The sequence below is a fragment of the Cetorhinus maximus genome, chromosome 16 (genome assembly GCF_964194155.1).
Source record: "Cetorhinus maximus chromosome 16, sCetMax3.hap1.1, whole genome shotgun sequence".
In the NCBI taxonomy this organism is placed as follows: Eukaryota; Metazoa; Chordata; class Chondrichthyes; order Lamniformes; family Cetorhinidae; genus Cetorhinus; species Cetorhinus maximus.
In genome coordinates this window covers 55,861,430-55,882,145 of record NC_135894.1, presented here as the reverse complement: position 1 = coordinate 55,882,145, position 20,716 = coordinate 55,861,430, and the positions used below count along the sequence as shown (strand labels likewise).

The window sequence follows — 20,716 nt, the reverse complement described above, 5'->3', positions numbered from 1 at the left end:
GACAGTGGTGATGAACCACCTTCTTGGACCGCTGCAGTCCATGTGGGGTGTAGGTACACCCACAGTGCTGTTTGGGAGGGAATTTCAGAATTTTGACCCAGTGACAGTGAAGGAACGGTGATATAGTTCTAAATCAGGATGGTGTGTGGCTTGGAGGGGAAATTGCAGGTGGTGATGTTCCTATGCATCTGCTGCCTTCGTCCTTCTAGGTGATAGAGGTTGTGGGTTTGGAAGGTACTGTCGAAAGAGCCTTGGTGAGTTATTGCAGTGCACCTTGTAGATGTCACACACTGTTATCACTGTGCGTGGGTGGTAGAGGGAGTGGATATTGGAGGTGGTGGGTGGGGTGTCAGTCAAGTGGGCTGTTTTGACCTGGATGCTGTCAAGCTTCTTGAGTATTGATGGAGCTGCACTCATCCAGGCAAGTGGAGAGTATTCCATCACACTCCTGGCTTGTGCCTTGTAGATGGTAAATAGTCTTTGGGGAGTCAGGAGGTGAGTTACTCATCGCAGAATTCCCAGCCTCTGAACTGCTCTTGTCGCCACAGTATTTATATATGGCTAGTCCATTCAATTTCTGATCAATGGTAACCCCCAGGATATTGATAGTGGGGCATTCACAATGGTAATGCCATTGAATATCCAGGGGGGTGGCTGGATTCTCACCTGTTGGAGATGGTCATTGCCTGGCACTTGTGTGGCATGAATCTTACTTGCCATTTATCAGCCCAAGCCTGAATATTGTCCAGGCACAGACTGCAGTATCTGAGGAGCCGCGAATGGTGCTGAACATTGTGCAATTATCAGCGAACATCCCCACTTCTGACCTTATGGTGGAGGGAAAGTCATTGAAGATGGTTGGGCCTAGGACACTACCCTGAAGAATGACTGCAGTGATGTCCTGGAACTGAGATGATTGACCTCCAGCAACCACAATCATCTTCCTTTGTGCTAGGTATGACTCCAACTAATGGAGAGTTTCCCCCAATTCCCAGTGAATTAAATTTTGCTAGGGCTCCTTGATGACGCACTCGGTCAAATGCGGCCTCAATATCAACAGCAGTCACTCTACCTCACCTCTGGAGCTCAGCTCATTTCTCCATGTTTGGACAAACGCTGCAAAGAGTTCAGGAGCTGCGTGGCCCTGGCAGAACCCAAACTGACTGCAAGTGCTGTTCAAGTGCCGCTTAATGGCACTGTCAATGACATGTTCCATCACTTTGCTGAGGATCGAGAGTAGACTGATTGGGGCGGTAATTGCCGAGTTGGATTGTCCTGCTTTTTGTGGACATGACACATCTGGGCAATTTTCCTAATTGCCGGGTAGATGCCAGTGTTGTAGCTGTACAGGAACAGTTTGGCTAAGGGCGCAGCTAGCTCTGGAATTGCCAGAATGTTGTCAGGGCCCAAACCCTTTGCAGTATCCAGTGCCTTCAGCCATTTCTTGATATCATGTGGAGTGAAACAAATTGGCTGAAGACTGGCATCTGTGATGATGGGGACTGTAATGCTTCTGTCTGACCTTAGTGATTGCCAGGCTTCATCGATACCTAAGTTGGTGCTTCCTAGTAAACCTTTGGTGGGTAGCAACCATTCTAGCGACTGTGCAAGGTGCTGGTATTTGGCATCATTACTTCTGCAAGGGATGTTGATGTGCGGTGAGCTGCCATGTTTGGAACTGTGAAACTTTCAGGGTTGCACCCTCACTCTGTTGCTGACAAGAGAGTGGTCAGTGTCACAATCTGCGCTGTGGTAAGTGCTAGTGTAGAGAACACTGGGTAGATTGTACCTTCTCGAGATGACGGATCTAGTTGGTCCCAATGTCCGGACCTTGGGTGATACCATGACACTGATTTCTGCCTCAAAAGGTGTCGGTGATGCAGTGTTCATTCAGGGCACAATGCTTAAGAAGGCTTTGTCCACGATCATTGATCTTGCCTGCCGTATGACTACCGAGGCATGTTGGCCATGAATCACTGTCTGCCCTAACACGTGCATTGAAGTCAACCAGGATGAATAGCCACTCGGCATTTGGAATTTTTCTCGAACAGAGATGGCACCATTGGATCGGGCATGTCCCCAGGGTAGAAGACAGTTGCATAACCAAGGAATTTCTGTATGGCAAGGTAGCCAGAGCCAGACGACCAGTAAGATGCCCAAAGCTCTGCTTCAACTATGTCTGTAAGCGTGACATGAAGGCCCAAGACATTGAATATTGCACCTGAGAATCACTAGCTGACAACAGAGGGAAATGGCCACACCTCCTGTGGTCTGCCGTACACCAGCTCAATGACCAATGGCTACAACAGCTTGGCAACAGACACCAACACCAAAATGAAACACCCACAACAACACTTTGTAGCTTCCTGTGCGACACTTGTGGAAGAACCTGCATCTCAAGGATTGGCCACTTCAACCATCAGTAAATGTGTGCCATATGAAGATGCCCCCTCTGAAATTGATTTGTTTTCTATGTGTCCATCATCTTTCTTAAATGGAAGGATGTCAATGAATACTTCTGCATGGGTTTTCTCACTACAGAACTTAACTTCTTGGTGTCGTGTCTCCTCATGCTTTTATATCAATTTATTTTTATTATATTGGAACAGCCTATATAAACTCATTATCCTGCAGGCATATTATCTTCCAGTTTCAAGGCACTGCCTTACTTTTAACCAACAAACTGCTTTCTGAAAAATTTTCAATCAAAATTTTTGATCCATCAATTTGACTCAGTACTGAAATGTCTCATATCCAATATCAGGGTTAAAACAAAATAGAAATTACAGACTGCGCAACATTTAACAGTTCCTTATGGTAGTGTCCCAGGCCCAACCATCTTCAAATGCTTCATCAATGACCTTCCTTCCACCATAAGGCCAAAAGTTGGATGTTCGCTGATGATTGCACAATGGTCAGCACCATTTGCAACTCCTCAGATACTGAAGCAACCCATGTCCAAATGCAGCAAGACCTGGACAATATCCAGGAGTAGGCTGACAAGTGGCAAGTAATATTCATGCCACACAACTGTCAGGCAATGACCATCTTCAACAAGTGAGAATCTAACCATCACTCCTTGACATTCAATGGCATTACCATCACTGAGATCCCACTATCAACATCCTGGGGGGTTACCATTGACCAGGAACTGAACTGGGCTAGCTATATAAATACTGTGGCTACAAGACCAGGTCAGAGGCCATGCATCCTGTAGCAAGTAACTCACCTTCTGACTCCCCAAAGCCTGTCCATCATCTACAAGGCACAAGTCAGGAGTGTGATGGAATACTCCCCACTTTCCTGAATGAGTGCAGCTCCCACAACACTCAAGAAGCTTGACACCATCCAGGACAAAGCAGCCTGCTTGATTGGCACCCCATCCACAAACATTCACTCCCTCCAGCACCAACAAACAGTGGCAGCAGTGTGTACCACCTAGAAGATGCACTACAGAAACTCACCCAGGCACCTTCCAAACCCATGACTGCAGCCATCTAGAAAGACAAGGGCAGCAGACACATGGGAACACCACCAGCTGCAAGTTCCCCTCCAAGTCACTCACCATCCTGACTTGGAAATACATCGCTGCCCCTTCACTGTCGCTGGGTCAAAATCCTGGAACTCCCTCCCTAACAGCACTATGGGTGCATCTACACCACAGGGACTGCAGCAGTTCAAGAAGGCATCTCACCACCACCTTCTCAGGGGCAATTAGGGATGGGCAATAAATGCTGGCCTGACCAGCAATGCCCACATCCTGTAAATGAATGTAAAAGTAGTTGAATTGTCTTTTGTGCCGTTTTAATGCTTTCATTACAGTTTTTAAACTCATCTGGCAAAAGTCTGGGCTATATTTGATATATTTGCAGTCCTACGAATTTTCCATAATGCATCAGTGCTGTTTCATCAGCCATACTTGTAAAATAAACTTCTTTAACTATAGGCAGTATGTGCTGACATGTTTTTTGAAGTTATTTGAAGACAAGTGAGAGAGAAAATTTGATAACCTTTATTCAGGTAAAGTTTATGGTGTTTTTCTTAAACAAGTTGGTTCAATGAACTTGTATACGTGTGTGAATGAAAGTCAATTGTGATGTGCTAGATACCTGTTGTATATAATCTTCAGAAAACATATTAAGCAGGAAAAGAGAGATACAGCCTTTCCTTATGCAAATATTAATTTATCCTTTCTAAAAAAAAAGAAAATACCACAACTGAGTTTTCAAGTCAGCTAACTCACAAAGTGAAGAGAATGACAGTGGCGTGAAGGAAACAAGTGTTGAGGAATAAGTAGCTAAATGGGGAAGAGGTGATGATAACGATGACAGTGAGGGGTAATAAGAATAAGGAAAAGTAATGGGAAGGTAAAAAGGTAGGAGACATGCTGGACATGAGTAGGTGGGAGGGAAATGATAGTGGCAGGAAATAGGAAAGGAGCTCTTGAGGGTCCCATTTTCTCTGCATCCATCCCACATCCCAAATCTAGCTTGCAGTCATTAATTGCGCCTTTGCCTACCAAGTCATCCCATCATATTTCAACCAGAAGTTCATTGAATTATGTATAATGTCATAGGAGATCAACTAGGATAAATATAAATCATAGCGTAAATTATTGCATGTATGTATAGATATATACACTACACCACATGGACTGCCACAGTTTCAAGACAGCTCACTGCTACCTTCTTAAGGGCAATTAGGGATGGGCAATAAATGCTGGCCTAGCCAGCGACACTCACAACCCATGAATCAGTAGGTGGGGGAATGTTTATATATATATTTGGGGTGACATAAATTTCTTGCCGCTTCACAGAAAAGTGTCAGCAATCATTGAGTAGACCTGGAAAGTATAGAGAAGGATATCAATGATCATTCTATTGGCAATGGGGAAACATAGCAATGGGTTTTGTATTTGGTGGCAGAATTATCTCAGGGGTCCTGCTGAAGTTAAATCACAGGCATCAGACAGGGAAGGGAAATGATGGAAGGTCTAACTATTCCCTTTTTAAGGGAGAAGGCATGGGGCTGTTTGTTCGTTTCTATATTAGTTCTGCATATGATTAAATGCCCATTGTTTGGCATGGTATGTGATATAATTGTATCGCTACCTGGGAAGCACATCTTTTATCATACTTACACAAAGAATGACTAAATGTCAGAAAAACTGTGATTAGTTACATGTTAGGAAATTAAAACAGTAATTAGAGACTTGAACAAAAATCTATTGCCTGCAGCAAGTGTTTTAATTATCCTTGCTTCACACAAAGAAAATAAGACCTCACAATTGATGAACAAGAAGTCACAGAAACATTCTTGTCGTTTTAATGAAAAAAAAAGCTTAACATGTAAATAATTTTGCCACATTTAACACCCAAAGACTGGAGGAGGTTGTTTTTATGCTAACATCTGAAGATCAAGTGAATTATATACAGGTTAGATTACTCACAGATGAGTTTCTCTCACCTGAGAGTGCAGAGATTGAGATGTCCATGATATTACTAGGTGCAAAGCATCCAAAGCATGGAATAGGAATATCTGACTGACCTGCTATAAAAGTTTAGAGAATCAGTTAAAATGCTGAACTCAACACCCATAGCATCGAGTGGGTTTTGGCTTGAATCGTTTAAGCTGAGGCACTTGACATAGATGGCATTTCTCATCATCGTTGTTCAAAATTAGAATTGGAACCATCATGCAATATCATCAGGGGGATTTTATTTCTGAGGCACGTGTGCATCCTTGCAGCTGGTATTCCGATGATATTTTGTTAGCTCATATTGAGAATGATGAGCACATCAGATTTTTGGAAAATAGTGACTATATTAACTGGAGAAGATCAAAGGCAACACCTTTTAACTCTTGGTGTTGCAAAATGAAGACTGTACATGGAGGCTGATAGGAATTGTGTACTTGGAAATGACTTCTGTTTTTCTTGCCCCTCCGCCCCCTTAATAATGAGGCTAAAATTCTCATCATTGCAAGATCTGAGCTGAGATGTCATGAACGATACTTTTATTGTCCCTTCACAGCAGAACACATCAAAAGTTACTGCAATGTTCAGTTCAAACTATCTCTTTTTAGTAATGCATCTACATAATCCCAAAAGTGTTCAGGATGATTTGTTAGATATTTTGGGGTTAATATGTAAAAGAAATGATTCTCCTACGTTAAGCTTATTGAAACTTGAAGGACATAAACAGGAGACAAGGGTGCAAATAAAAGCAGAAAATGGTGGACATGCTTTGCAGATCAAACAGCAACTGTGGAGAAAGAAATAGAATTAACCCTTCATGAGATGATACATGCTAGTCGGTTGCCTACAAAGAAAAGCTGACTCATGAAGACTAAATTAAAAGGGGATGTGAAATGGATGTCTCACCCCACCTCCCACCTCTCCTCATTTCATAGACCCAGCTCAGGCTAAATCTGTGGGTAACGTTTTTTTTTAAAAAGAACACATTTGTTTTTAGCAAGTTTATTTTTTGCATCGGTAATCACTATACTTCAATTAAAAAATCAGACATTAAATAAGATGTGAAAAGAATTGTTTTATTAAGGTAGAGTTGGACATTCATACTGTAAAATTATGATGTGTAAGCTGATGACAGACATGTTTCCTGTTTATCCTGTCATTAAAGATTTTGTATTTGGAACAAGCCCCTATTCAGCCAAAATGACAAAGGAGTGCTAGGGGTTTTGCTGTAGGAATCAAATCCAGCTTTCTGTTTACCTACACTTTGACCTGGCCTCACCAATGTACTTTATAATTGCCAAAAAAAAGCACACAAGACCTTTGGCATTCCTTTCACACAGTTAAGTAAACATATGGTTGTATCAATTACTAGAGGCAAAGCAAAGAATCTGTAGCACCACTTGACAAACAAGCCACATCAAATCGAGGCTTCTCGTGAGACCTCCCAACAGTTTAATGCTGTGATCTTTTTGATCTCTGCCACTATTAAAATTTAATGTCTGCCTAGAACAGTGTTAAGCGCTGTGATGGGCGTTGTTAATCTAGTTACCTATAGATCCAGGAGTTCTGAGAGTACTGTAAAACAGAGTTCAACCACAGTCGTACGAATGCATGCTACCAGTGTCGAGCAGACACTAGTCTCATTGCTGGGTGGCTTGGAACTGAATGAAGCTTCAAATACCTATATAAAAAAATTAAAATACAGTTCAAATATCATCTCTAATTTGTGAACATGTATACAATTTCAAGCAGAATGCAACAGCACATTTTTCTTTAGATCTGAAGCTTGATAGCAATAATATTTTCAAAAAGTATCTACGCAAGTATTTTTGCATTATGGGGGAATTGGTCAGTTATACAAAGAAGCTGCTGAGGTTTAAATTTTGTACAAATTCAAAAAAAGCAACTGATGAAAACATTTTCCTCTTTTTTTCAAAAGCGCTACAACAATATAATTTATCTAAGTAGTCTGCACACTCTTCCACACAAAAAACACTTTTTATTTTTGTTTTATTTCCATGTTGGTGTACTTTTACTATCTCCCCAACCCATACACTGTATTCCATATCTGGGTAGCTACAGTGCAAAATGCATTCATTACATTAAAAAAATGGATATTTTGCATCCACAACATAAAGGCAGAGCAAGGTTTTACAAAACACTTAGCACTGAAAGTTTGCATCCAAGCTTTCAGATAGACCCAGGAAGCAGTCTATTTCGTTTTTTGGTCTCCTTGTTTCGGAGTGGTTTCAGCATTTTAGAAGCGTACAACAATTGGCACAAAATACGAGGAAGCTGGAAGAGTGGAGATGTTTTGTAAAGTACCCAAACTACTCACACCACAAACCTCTGTCAATTTCTGGTGCTGGAAATATAAAATATCTTGTCTGTTTGTATTTTGCTTTATAGGTGTTGCAAAGGTAGGTACAATGCAGCTTTAAGATGAAGCAAAGTCAACACATATCCAATGGGACAGCTCTGATGCAAGGTCATTCATCTGAAATGTTAGCTCTGTTTCTTTTACCATAGATGCTGCCTGACATGCTGAATATTTCCAGCATTTTCTGTTTTAATTTCCAGTGGGATAGTACTGGATCAAGGCCAAAAACATAAGAAAGTAATGAATTCACAATGTATTTGGCCAATTAGTTTACGTTGGAAATCCTCCTTTCCAGAAACAGTGATTTTGTCCTTCTTTTAACCTAGTGAGTGTGTGCCACCTGCACTCATGCAGGGTTGGTTTCTCTGCTCAGCTTCCTCCACCCATCAGCCGGGTACAGTATCTTCCTCTGGGCCTCAACATGGTCCAGAAGGGGAACCACCACTGAACTTATTGTGCTGGACCTTCATTTCTCCTTCCAGACAGCTCCGTGGTTTGTTTTCACGCTGAAGATGTCGGGAAACCCCTAGATGCATAATTAATTACACCAGGGCCACAAGATGCCGTGAGATTTCCCGTCGGTCTCCGCATTGGGAAATATTCCTGGTCCCTGTCCCTGCCCACGGGATTTAGCCCCGGACGGGAGAATTCTGCCTTATATCTGCATCTAGAAACAAACCCCGTGAGTTTAGAGACTGGTTCCAACCTATGGTGCCCGGAATGAGTTTTTGAACCGTATCAGATACCAAGCTGTGGCAGCAAGCGTAACTATTTCCTCACATTTTATTTACAGCGCAATAAAGGATGCAAATACTCTACATTCTAGCAAAGATGACAGTCATTTAATCCTCTTGCTTAGATTTAGGGTGCGTGAATACTGATTATGCAACAGTTTGTGATGTGAATGTAGTCCTGCAGGAATGACTGTAGACACTGCTGCTGAACACATTCAATTAGTGCTTTGAAAATGCAATGTAAAAATCAGTATTTGTGCATGCTAAATAAGTTTCCAAGCAACAACTAAAATTGTCTACAAAATTGGAATGGAGTCTAGTCCTGCTGAGCCCAGGTTCTTTCTAAGCTTATGATACCCAACTATGTTTGTAAACACTGATGAGGATTTTCAGCTACCAGCCACTTGGTTTGCACATGAAAATGAGCCACTGCAATGGAAATTATGCTGGACATCCAGTTGTCCACCTAATTCAATTCTCAATCAGGTGTTTGAATGGGTGTCCAGCGCTCCTGTCCAGAACATGAGAGATATTTTAAATGCGAACATTAGGGTCTTATGCCGGTTCTCTAGCCTCAAATGCAATTTTACTGTACAAGCTGATGTACACATGCATGGACCATGCATGCTAGTCTCAGCTGTGCCAGGTGTTGAGTAGCCTTAACCAGCAGTTCGGAGAGGGACACTGAAGAAAAGATATGGTACCAGGAGAAGCATTTAAATAGTGTTGGTCTGGAGTTGGAGGGGAGGTGGGTGGTATCCTCTTTTGACCCACAAGCAGCCAGGGATCTGGTAAAGAACTCCTCAAATGGGCTGACCCTCCTTTTGGCACTATTGGTCAGCTATATGATGTGCCCCATCCGTTAACTAGCCCAGAATTTCATGTTATATATCATGAGTAATTCTATTTCTTTCATAAGTGATTAATAGATGCTTGGTTTTCCAAATAGCATATATGTTTAATAGCTGAAACACAAGAACAGAAGTGCAACTAATTAACCTATTTTAAAATAAATCATATTTTAATGTAGAAAATATTAAGGATTCATGGTGCATGAAATAAAGAAACCTTACTTATTATCCCAGTGCATTAAGATTACTACACATGCTGAAGGTGAATAAAATGACATCTGATTTTGTATTATTTGTGTTTTATAATTATAACTGAACAGTTAAGAAAGCATATGACTATGTAATGCCCATAACTGGTGTTTCACAGCATACAAATGTTGATAAAAAGGATGATGTCCATTAACAGCAAAATAGATTACAACAGGTAGGAAACTAGAAAGGGAATGAGAATGGAAACAGCCAAGTTGTAAATATCTTAAACCCAACACCATTATAGTATATGGTAGACATATCTATTTTGGTAAGCAAGGCACTGTTGCCAGCTTTCATTTTAGAATAAGGCTTTATATACAAACACTGTTTTATAATTATTTCTTCAGCAAAAAATTGAAACCCTCTTTAATTAGTCTGTCCTTGGGCCAGTCCATGTAATGAGGCACCATTCTCCATTGTTAGCTTATATTCATATGATGGTTCATAGGAAGACTAAAGGGTCAGAGGATCAAGCAGCTATGTTATCTAAGGTGAGGTAGCGAAAATCAGATGGCAAGAGACAAAGACCACAATTGATAAGAAGGCTTCAACACCAAAAGACCATTAGGAATAAGGGTGCTTTGAAGACATATTAAAAGGGACATGAAACCTAGGGAAGAATTTTCGGGTTGGCGAGCGGGGGCGGGCCTGCTCGCCGACATGTAAATTGACACTTGGTGACATTGGGCGGGTGTCCCGATGTCACCGCGCAGCATTTAGGTTTTCAGTTCGGCGGACGCACAGCAAAGTCAGCTGCGTGCCCGCCGAGATGTCAAAGGCCTATGAAGGCCATTAAGAAAGTAATTAAAGTAGTTAAGAATGCTGCCCGTCCAACCTTAAGGCGAAGAGCCAAGACGGCCTTTGCATTTTTCATGAAACCTCATCCACGGACCAGATGAGGTTTCATGAAGGGTTTATTAATTAAATTTTAAAAATTCAAACATTTGATAAACATGTCCCAGCTCATGTGACACTGTCACATGAGGGGACATGTCTAAATAATTTTTATCTGACTTTAATAGACACTTTCATTCCGAACTTAATCTCTGCCTCAGGGAGATTTCTGTGCACTTTCACACACATGCGTGAAAGAGCGCAGGCCCCGATTCAGGGAATCACCCCCCCGCCCGCACAGGGAGTGCTCAGCGCTTCTGGGCGCACATCACGCTGGGCGGGCCTTAATTGGCCCATCAACGTAAAATTGTGGCACGGCGCCGATCGAGTTCGTGCCTGCCCTCGCACAGCCCCACCCCCGCTGACAGGGGGAAATTTCTGCCACTAAATTTTTTTAATGTTCTTGGAGCAGAACTGGACATGCTTAAGTGAATCAGAGTCTGATCATCCACAAATTTTGTAAATATTAGCAGGTTGCATCTCGATGTCATATTCACTGTATTACGGACAGGGTCAGGAGAGAACTGAAATCCTTGTAACCTTTCCCTTGATGTCTGTAATCAGTGTGCTATTTTAAAATAGGGTATGTTTCTCAACCCCTAAATGTGTGGTCAACTTTTAAATAATCAGCAGCAACTTTCTGTGGGTTAAAATAAAGAAGATTATTTATTCACGCATTTATCCCGAAAGTCTAAACGGCACTTGTTCACAGACATACACTGAAGAAAGATACAGTTCAAGAGGATAGTGTACTTTGTAAACAAAATAATATTTCATAGTTCACATGTTTGGCTCATTGTTGAAAAAAAATCATTGCAGGCCAGTTGAAGAATGCAGTTCATTCCAAAAGGTTATCTAGGTGGTTTCAATAGCTGGAGTCAAATATCAATGTTTTTGCTAGATTCTCTTGAAGAGATAGCTTTTTCAGCAGGTTAAACTTGGTTACTTGCAGTTTTCTTACCAGGAGGTCAAGTTTCTGTTCTGGTGGACTCTGAAAAGGAATGGCTGGGGGACTTTAAGATTCAGCGGCCTCTAGTTTGATAAAGACATGGATGTCGCAGTTTTTTCCTGCAGCTGCAGTTTCTGTCTGTGTCCTTTGCAGACTGACCAGTTTCCCTCCAGTTCTTGGGATAAAAGATTTATGAGCTAAAGACAGTTTTGGTCATATGATAAATTGCTATTGCCCACCTAGAATGGTTTAAAGCTAGTAGCCATTCATATACAATGGGGGATGGATGGTGGGGTGGGCTAGATGAGAGGATGGTTGGGGGTCTGTTCACACCCACTTATGACAATGTGGCTTCCGCAGCTTTCTGTGTTAAGTTTCACACTTGGAGACATGATGTCTGGACACCCATTGAATTTGAGTTTAGGGTAAACCACAAACAATAGATATAAATTCTACCATATTGGTTCTGTCTGTGGGGGGGGGGGGGGGGGGGGGGGGGGAGAGAAAAGAGGAAGAGGAAGAGGGGGAAGAGGAGGAGGAGGACCCACCCCCCAACCCCACCCCACAGGGTTATTCAATTAGGAACTTTCCAGAGACTTGAGGTAGTCTAATGCAGAAATTGCAAAAGTCACCTGAATCTTAGCAGCCATCATAGCCACCTTGTTAACGTCCATTTTTAAATAAAAGACAGCTGTAAAGAACATATCTTTTATTTTGTTGGACTGTGGATTAAAATTACAATGGCTACAGTTTGAAAGACATATCCACTGGAACAGTGTGAGGGATATATACAATGTTACTGTCCTGGAACAGAGTGTGCCATGAAAGACAGGATGATGCCAAAGAGGAGTCCGGTCTAATGGGAAAAAGTCTGGCAACAATGTTTTAATTGGCTCCTGATCAGGTGACCAGGGTTTGTGAGAGAGCAGTGCTGCAGAATAGCTCCTAGTCTGAAAAAAAGACCCAAAACCTCTTGCTCCTGTGTGTGTCAGATTCCAGTAATTCTACAATAATAGCTAGCTGGCTTTTTCTCCTCATAGCCTGCTTTCTCTCTCTGAAAACCCTTGTCAAGAGGCAAAGGGGAAAATCACTGTTAGAGAAGGCAAGTGCTCAACCAGTGAACTAGAGACTGAAAGTGCTGGAAGACCACCTTGGGTCACCAATAAAGAACTGAACGGAATTTGGAAGCCATCGATCAAAATCAACCCATGGAATCCTATACTCTGGAATTGGTCCTTTAGAACTGTTTTATCCCACCCTTAAAATCCATGGGCATGAATTTTCGCTTGGCGGGTGGGCACGCGCCCAATCCACTTGAGATGTCAGCTGAACATGGCGACGTCAACGCGCAGTCGCACAATTGTTCGGTTGGCGGGTGGGCGCCGGAGTCGGAAGCACACCCACCGACAATTAAAACGCCTGTTAAGGCCATTAAATATTCGACTAACTTAAATTTTTCGCTGCCCATTCAATCTTAAACGGCCTTTGCATTTTTTTGGAAACCTCATCAACGGGTGGGATGAGGTTTCCAAAAGCAAATGAAAATAAAAGTTTTAAAATTTAATTGATAGCATGTCCCTGCTCATGTAACAGTCACGTGAGAAAGGGACATGTTTTATTACATTTTTATCTTCTTTATTTTGTTTTTTAAAATGCGACGGTCAACTTCCTGACCACCCCCGCATGCGCCCGCCCACAAAGGGCAAAATTCTGCCCTATGTTTTTGTGAGTCTTGTATGTGCGTTTATAGGGATTTAAGAAGGGGCAGAGTTTAGGTTATAGAGTTAGAAATTAGCAGTTCATATTTCTCTCTTTTGCCACTGGTTAAAGACAAATTGTTCAATAAACAGTTATTTACTTATTAAGTTTACAAACCTGATGCTCATTATCTGTTAACTTAAATTAAACAATTAGGCGGGTTGATCTAACCTTTTCACATTTGTCGCAGCTCAGGGAGCAGTGAGGCTTGGTACTGCAGCGCACTATCCCCAGTGAGTTGTGACAAAGTTTGGGGACTCGAGTCTGGGATATTTTGAAACAATGATGATTTGGATGTATATTTTGTAAGTGATAAAAGCTAAAAGGGAACATCAGGTTTGTACTGTCAAAAATAAGATGGCACTGGAAACTACTAAAGCTTTCCTGCAAATGGAAGAGAGGTCCCTGACAATTTTACAGGGGATCCCAAAAGCTCGGTTAATTGAATTTGCAAGTAAATTAAGAGTAGGACTTCCTGCCAAAGCTAGGAAGGCAGAGATAACTGAAGAGATGGCACAGCATTTAAAACTGGAAGGAATATCTGAGAGATCAAGTTCTCCAAGGGTGGTTCATTGGAATGGGCTCAAATTCAGCTGCAAATGAAAAAAAGATTGAATTGGAGGAAAAGGAATTGGAAATGAGAAAACTGGAACTAGAGGCAGCAGATAAAGAGAGAGAGAATTCCATCTTAGAATGCTGCCAGTTAAAAAAGAGACAGCAGTAAGTGAGGCAGGAATTATGTCCAGATATGAATCCAGTGGGGGGATGTTTAAATTTGCACAAGCTCTTCCAAAATTTGAGGAAAGGGATGTTGAAGCATTCTTTATTTCATTTGAGAAGATAGCTAAACAGCATAGGAAATTTATGCTTCACTGTCAGAGGGATTTCTGGGGAGCATGATGTGGTGAAAAGGGCTATTTTGAGTGCATATGAGTTGGTCCCTAAAGCATACAGGCAGAATTTTCAAAATTTAAGGAAACAGTCTGGGCAAACTTGAATTTGAAAGGGTTAAGCAAAGTAGTTTTGATAGGTGGATATGAGCATTAGCAGTTGAAACTACCTATGAAGTTCTCAGAGACACCATTCTCTTAGAAGAATTTAAAAACTCCCTACCTTCTGTAATAAGAACTCATATTGAAGACCAAAGGGTTGCAACTGCTAGACAGGCAGCAGTAATGGCTGATGATTATGAACTGATCCATAAAACTAAACCTTTTTTCCATCACGCCCATAATTTTGAAAAGGATAGAAAGTGGGAGAGTGAAAGAAAGGTAAGGAGCCAGGGTAAAGAATGGATAGCTGGGAATACCTTGAGATCTCCCCGCCAGATCAGGAAGAAAAGTACAGAGGTTGGAGGTGAAACTCGAAGGCCTAAGTGTAATGAAGTGGACACATTCAGTCAAAAGGCTGGAAGTTGCGAGGGAAGCCCATGGGACTTATTGGAGTTCGTAAGGGTGAGCCTGAAAAGGGAACTCAAAAAGAAAATGCCACAGGTCAAATTGTAGCTTTAACTACAAATAAGGGTCTGGAGGTAAACACTGCTGTGAATGCAGGGGAAGTGAATAAGGTAGATGAGAGATATAAAGGGTTATAATCTAAAGGAAAGATAACTCCTTTTTCATCGAATGATGCAGCTAAACCCAGTACTATATTAAGGGACACAGGGCCTACTCAAATTCTTTTGCTGGAGAAGGTGAGTTCAATGAAAGCTTAAGTATTGGTAAATAAGATAAGTGGAGAGTATATCCTGATTCCATTGTACAAAGTGCAATTGGAGTGTGCTTTGTTGTCTGGATCGGTAGTTGTAGGAGTGGTTAAGAAAATATCTGTGGATGGATGGTTTACTCCTAGGGAATGATTTGGTAGGAGTAAAGGTTATAGCTTCGCCCATAATTATGGAAAGTCCGAGAGAGGATAAAGAGACGAAGCAGTTACAAGAACAAGTTCCTGGTATTTTTCCATCATGTGTGGTGACCAGAGCAATGGCTAAACAAAGTCCATCACTAGAGGTCAAAGTAATACTACGAGCAGATATTAGAGTTGCCAAAACTTTCTTTAAGGGTGAGGATAATTCAAAGGAAGTGTTTGGCATGTCTTCATTATTTGAGGGTCAGAAAGCAAATCCAGAGTTTAACAAGTTAGCATAGTCAGCTCACATTGACGCTGAAGCTGGAGTAGTTCCAGAGTGCTATTACATCAAAAATGGAGTCTGATGAGGAAGTGCAGACATCCTCACAGACATGCGGATGAGGATAGTGGTACTGCCCAAATATCATAAGGAGATATTGCAAGTAGCACATGAAATTCCTATGGTAGGACATGTAGGAATATGGAAAACCTAAGCATCGATAAGCGGGCATTTTACCTGGCCAAGACTTCATAAGGGCATAGCGCAATTTTGTAAAATGTGTCATACATGTCAGGTAGTAGGTAAACCTCAACATGTAATCAAACCAGCACCTTTAATACTCATACCAGTTTTTGAAGAACCATTCAGTCAGGTGTTAGTAGATTGTGTAGGACCATTACCCAAAATGAAAACAGGACATCAGTATCTCCATACAATCATGGACATGACAACCCAATTTCCAGAAGCTATTCCTTTCAGGGCAATTACAGCTAAGGTGGTAGTGGAAAGGTTAACTCAGTTTTTCACTCGTTTAGTCCTACCAATTGAAATAGAACCTGACCAAGGTTCTAACTTCATGACTAAAATTTTCCAGGACATAATCAGCAGTTTTATTACCTTTGTAGGGTGAACCCCTGAAAGCGAAATTAGGTGTCCCCTACAAGGTAGTTAATAAAGTGATTTATCTGATAGACGCTCCTGAGCATAGGAAGAAGAAACGGTTACATCGCATAAACATAGTGAAGCAATATCATCGCAGGGAAGTTGATGGGAAAGAGCAAGTATGCCAGGTGATAGGAGTAATGGAGGAGGACAGAGGCAGTAAAAGTAAGGTGGAAGAAGAAGCAGACAGTGCATAGAGCGAACCTCCTACAATTCGACTAACCAATGCGAAAATACTCGGACAGTTAGACACTGTGTTCTCATATTTAGAGGAAGGACCATGGGAAGATCTAATAAGATTACTTAGGAAGTATAAGGGAATTTGTAGGGGTACACCTGGATGTACTACGTTAGCTAGACATGATGTGAACTTAGGAGACTCAGTGCCGATAAATCAACATCCTTATCGGCTGAGCCCAGAGAAACAAGCTCAGGTAGAAACAGAGATCCAATATATGCTAGCAAATCAATTGAATGAGCTGTGCCGAAGCAGCTGGAGTTCACCAGTAGTGCTGGTTCCTAAGCTGGATGGATCAACTGGATATAGACTACCAGAAAGTGAATGCAGTAATGAGGATAGATTCATACCCAATTCCTCGGTTAGAAGATTGCATCGATTGGGTTGGCATTGCCTCATTTGTTCCTAAAATTGATCTATTGAATCAATAGGGGTACTGGCAAGTGCCATTCACATCAAGGGCTAAAGAAATATCCGCCTTTGTTACACCAAGTGGATTGTATCAATGTCAAGTCATGTCATTTGGGTTTAAAAGCTTCCCCACTACATTTCAGAAACTTATGAATCAAGTCGTAGTTGAAGTACGTAACTGTGTGGATTATCTAGACAATGTCATAATATATAGTAACACATGGGAAGAACATATAAAGCAATTTGGGGCCTGTTTAAGCAATTGCAATTGGCTGGCTTAGTCATAAATCTGCCTAAAAGCATATTTGCAAAAGCAAGGGTAATTTACCTAGGTCACACTGTAGGACAAGGGCAAGTGTTACCAAGAACAGCAAGCGAACGCTCTAATAGAATTCCCCATTCCTAAAACTAAACAAGAAATCATCAAGTCTCTGGGAATGCGTGGGTTTTACAGGAAGTTTGTGCCTAACTTCAGCACAATAGCTATACCTCTCACCAATTTGTTAAGAAAACAGCAAAAGTGGTATGGTCAGCAGAATGCCAAGCAGCCTTTGAAAAGCTGAAGGCAATCTTAATAAATGAACCAGTGTTGGCCGCCCCTGACTTTACCAAACCTTTTAAAGTGGTAATTGACGCTAGTGACTCAGGGGTAGATGCAGTCCTATTACAAGATGATAAATTAGGGATGGAGAAGCCAGTGGGGTACCTTTACAAGAAACTAAATCAATATCAGAGGAAGTACTCTACAGTAGACAAAGAAACTCCAGCATTGTTGTTGTCTCTTCAACACTTTGAAGTTTATGTCCGACACAATAACAAAGAAACACTAATCTACGCGACCATAATCCGCTGGAGTTCATTGCAAAGTTTAAAGCTCGAAATGTGAGACTGTTTGGATGGAGTCTATTGTTTCAGCCATTCAATGTAAAGATTGTTCACATTGCTGGCAAAGACAATGTGATCGCGGATGCATTGTCCCGGGTAAAAAATACTAAAATAAGTTAAAGGGGTAAGAAATGTTGAAAATTGTATAAGGTTGCATAAGGGGGTGAGGACGGATGAATAGAAGTAAATCTCGTGTTTTGTTGTCCACGTGTCACATACCTTGTGATGAAACGCATTTTTGAAATAGCGTTTCATCCCTTTTAAGGGTGCAGGCATGTAAGGAGCATATCTTTTTATTTCTGTTGGACTGTAGATTAAAATTACAATGGCTGCAGTTTGAAAGACATATCCACTGGAACAGTGTGAGGGATATATACAATGTTTCTGTCCTAAAACAGAGTGTGCCATGAAAGACAGGATGGTGCCAAGGACGAGTCCGGTCTAATGGGGAACTACCTGGCAACAATGTGTTAACTGGCTCCTGATCAGGTGACCAGCATTTGTGTGAGAGCAGTGCAGCAGAATAGCTCCTAGCCTGAAAAGAAAAAGGCTTAAAACATCTTGGTCCTGTGTGTATCAGATTCCAGTAATCCTACAATAATTGCTATTAGCTATTGGAATAATGGCTTTTTCCCCTCATATCTCTATAACCTGCTCTATCTCTCTCTCTCTGAAAATTCCTGTCAAGAGGCAAAGGGGAAAATCACTGACAGAGACGTTGAAAGGCAAGTGCTCAACCAGTGAACTAAAGGCTGAGAGTGTTGGAAGACCATCTCGTGTCATCAACAAAGAACTGAAAGGAATTTGGAAGACATTGATCAAAATCAACCCATGGAATCCTGTACTCCAGAATTGGTGCTATTGAACTGTTTTATCCTACCCTTAAAATCCATGTTTTTGTGTGTCTTTTATATCTTGTATGTGTGTGTATAGGGATTTAAGAAGGGGTAGAGTTTGGGTTATAGAGTTAGAAATTAGTAGTTCATATTTCTTTCTTTTGCTACTGGTTGAAGACAATTTGTTTAATAAACTGTTATTTGCTTATTAAGTTTACAAACCTGATGCTTGTATTCTGTTAACCTAAATTAAACAATTAGGAGGGTTGATCAAATCCTTTCACATTTGTCGCGGCTCGAGGAGGGGCTTGAGATTGCAGCACATTATCCCCAGTGAGTCATGACACAGTTCCAGAAAATTATATACTGAATGCAGTCTATGTTTAAACTTATGAATAGGACATGCCTTCACTGGGCATGACTCGGTAGTTAAAGTTCTTTACTTGTTGTAATGTTGTTTCTTTGATAGGTGTAATAAACACATATACTTTGGAGCAAAGCTTCTTCTCTTTCTCTCTCTCAGGATGATGGGAAGCTGTGACTGGGTGAGATCTATTTACAAACTCACCAGCTAATCAGAGACATATCAAACTGCTTAAAGAAGACCTTTAAATAAATACAAGACACTGATCAAAAATGGCTGCCACAAGTCACCTGATGCCTGATACGGCATATTGACCACTTCTCTGGAAAGTTTCGATATGAATTGCACTGCAGACCATGGAATTTCATACGGGGGATGTGGAAAGGTGTGGCAGAAGTGCTGGTGGTTTCCAGGTCCACTTCAAACAGGGACTCTGATCAGCTGTAATTCTATCAAGACAATGGGAACTGTTAACCAGCCAGATACACATCAGACATTCAAAACCCCCTGTGGAGGATGAAATAACCCCATCTCCTGTTGATTCCTATCTTGAAATGTATCAAAGGTTTTGGAAGTGAAAAGATCAAAAAATTGGATTACTTGGTCTGCAACAATGGCTGCAAGACATGCTAATTGAATTACTTTCTGGGGATACACAGGCAGGGGTTTTAAAAACTGGTTCTGCCAAGCAGAATCAAGAGGGGGAGGAGGAGAAAGAAACATCACAGGCATCTGAAAGCACTGCTGGAAGAGAACAGTAAAGGTCTCTCTCTCTCTCTCTGAAGCAAAAAGAGTGTCTTCAACAAAGTGCAGACCTGAACCAAGTCAACTCTAGAATTCTACAGGAAACCACCTAACTTCAAACGCCCGCAACATTCAACAATCTATGCCTCAAAGACAAGCAAAGGACTTAATTAAATAATCTTTTCATTTTTTATTGAACTCTGATTTTCTTACTTCTGATATTTGTGTGTGTGTGTCGCTGTGTCTCTATTATTTTTTCTTGGGTTTACTAACCAATAAACTTCTTCTTTATTTGACTCGAGAAAACCTGGTTTGATTGGCTCCTTATTAAAAAAATACATTTGGATTGGATTGGAAAAGCCATCTACAGGGAAAATAAATTTTAAAACCTTTGTTGCGACCAACCGAGGAGACTGAATGGAAGGCGAGCAAGCACACTCCTCCTCACCTGGTTGCAACATCTCTTGTGTATCAAAGATCTAATTGAATCTAGGTTGCTAACCATTTTTGACCAAAAAACCATTAACTTGATAATGTTCACTTTTCAGCAAATGCATATTGCACATATTGACTTGTCAACAAACAATAATGGCAACTCTCCATGGCCTGCTCTACTCTTAAGATCACCAGTGAGGCTAGACGTACCTGCTCCATGTCACTGTAAGTTAAAGGCAGTAACTCCCTCGTGACCACACCACAACAATGCACCCAAGTATCATGGCACACACTGTAGTCTTTCCCCATAGGAAAAATTATTTCTAAACTCTCAGAACATATTACATATTTAACGCATGTATATTTTCAATGTTTGTATAAAATATATAAGAGGGTCAGTTTACAAAATCACATTCCCGGCAAAGAGTTATGCATGAGGTGCACCAATTAAGAATCGTGGTGGCTATACTTCCACTTTAATTCTTGATTTGTGCTTGTGGCAGTCAAGGCACTGTCCTAGGAGGGGGATACAACGCAATTATCATTATGGTATAGATAATCTACAAAATGGAAGACAGTGATTTATGGAGCAACTAAACACTGGGTCCCAATTATGTGTCCTATGTGCATATGTAGATTGGTAAAAACAGCAGTTCTTTAGGTTATTTAGTACATAAAATTCAGTAAAGAGGGAACTTCTTGGGCAGTTATATTGCAC

The 20,716-nt window shown here is 41.2% G+C and overlaps 1 protein-coding gene across 3 annotated transcripts in view; it reads right to left on the bottom strand.

The window, feature by feature from the left end:
• Positions 1–20,716, bottom strand: part of il1rapl1b (interleukin 1 receptor accessory protein-like 1b) — a 1,487,064-nt gene that overhangs the window by 645,300 nt on the left and 821,048 nt on the right. The gene's annotated exons all lie outside the window — the stretch shown is intronic.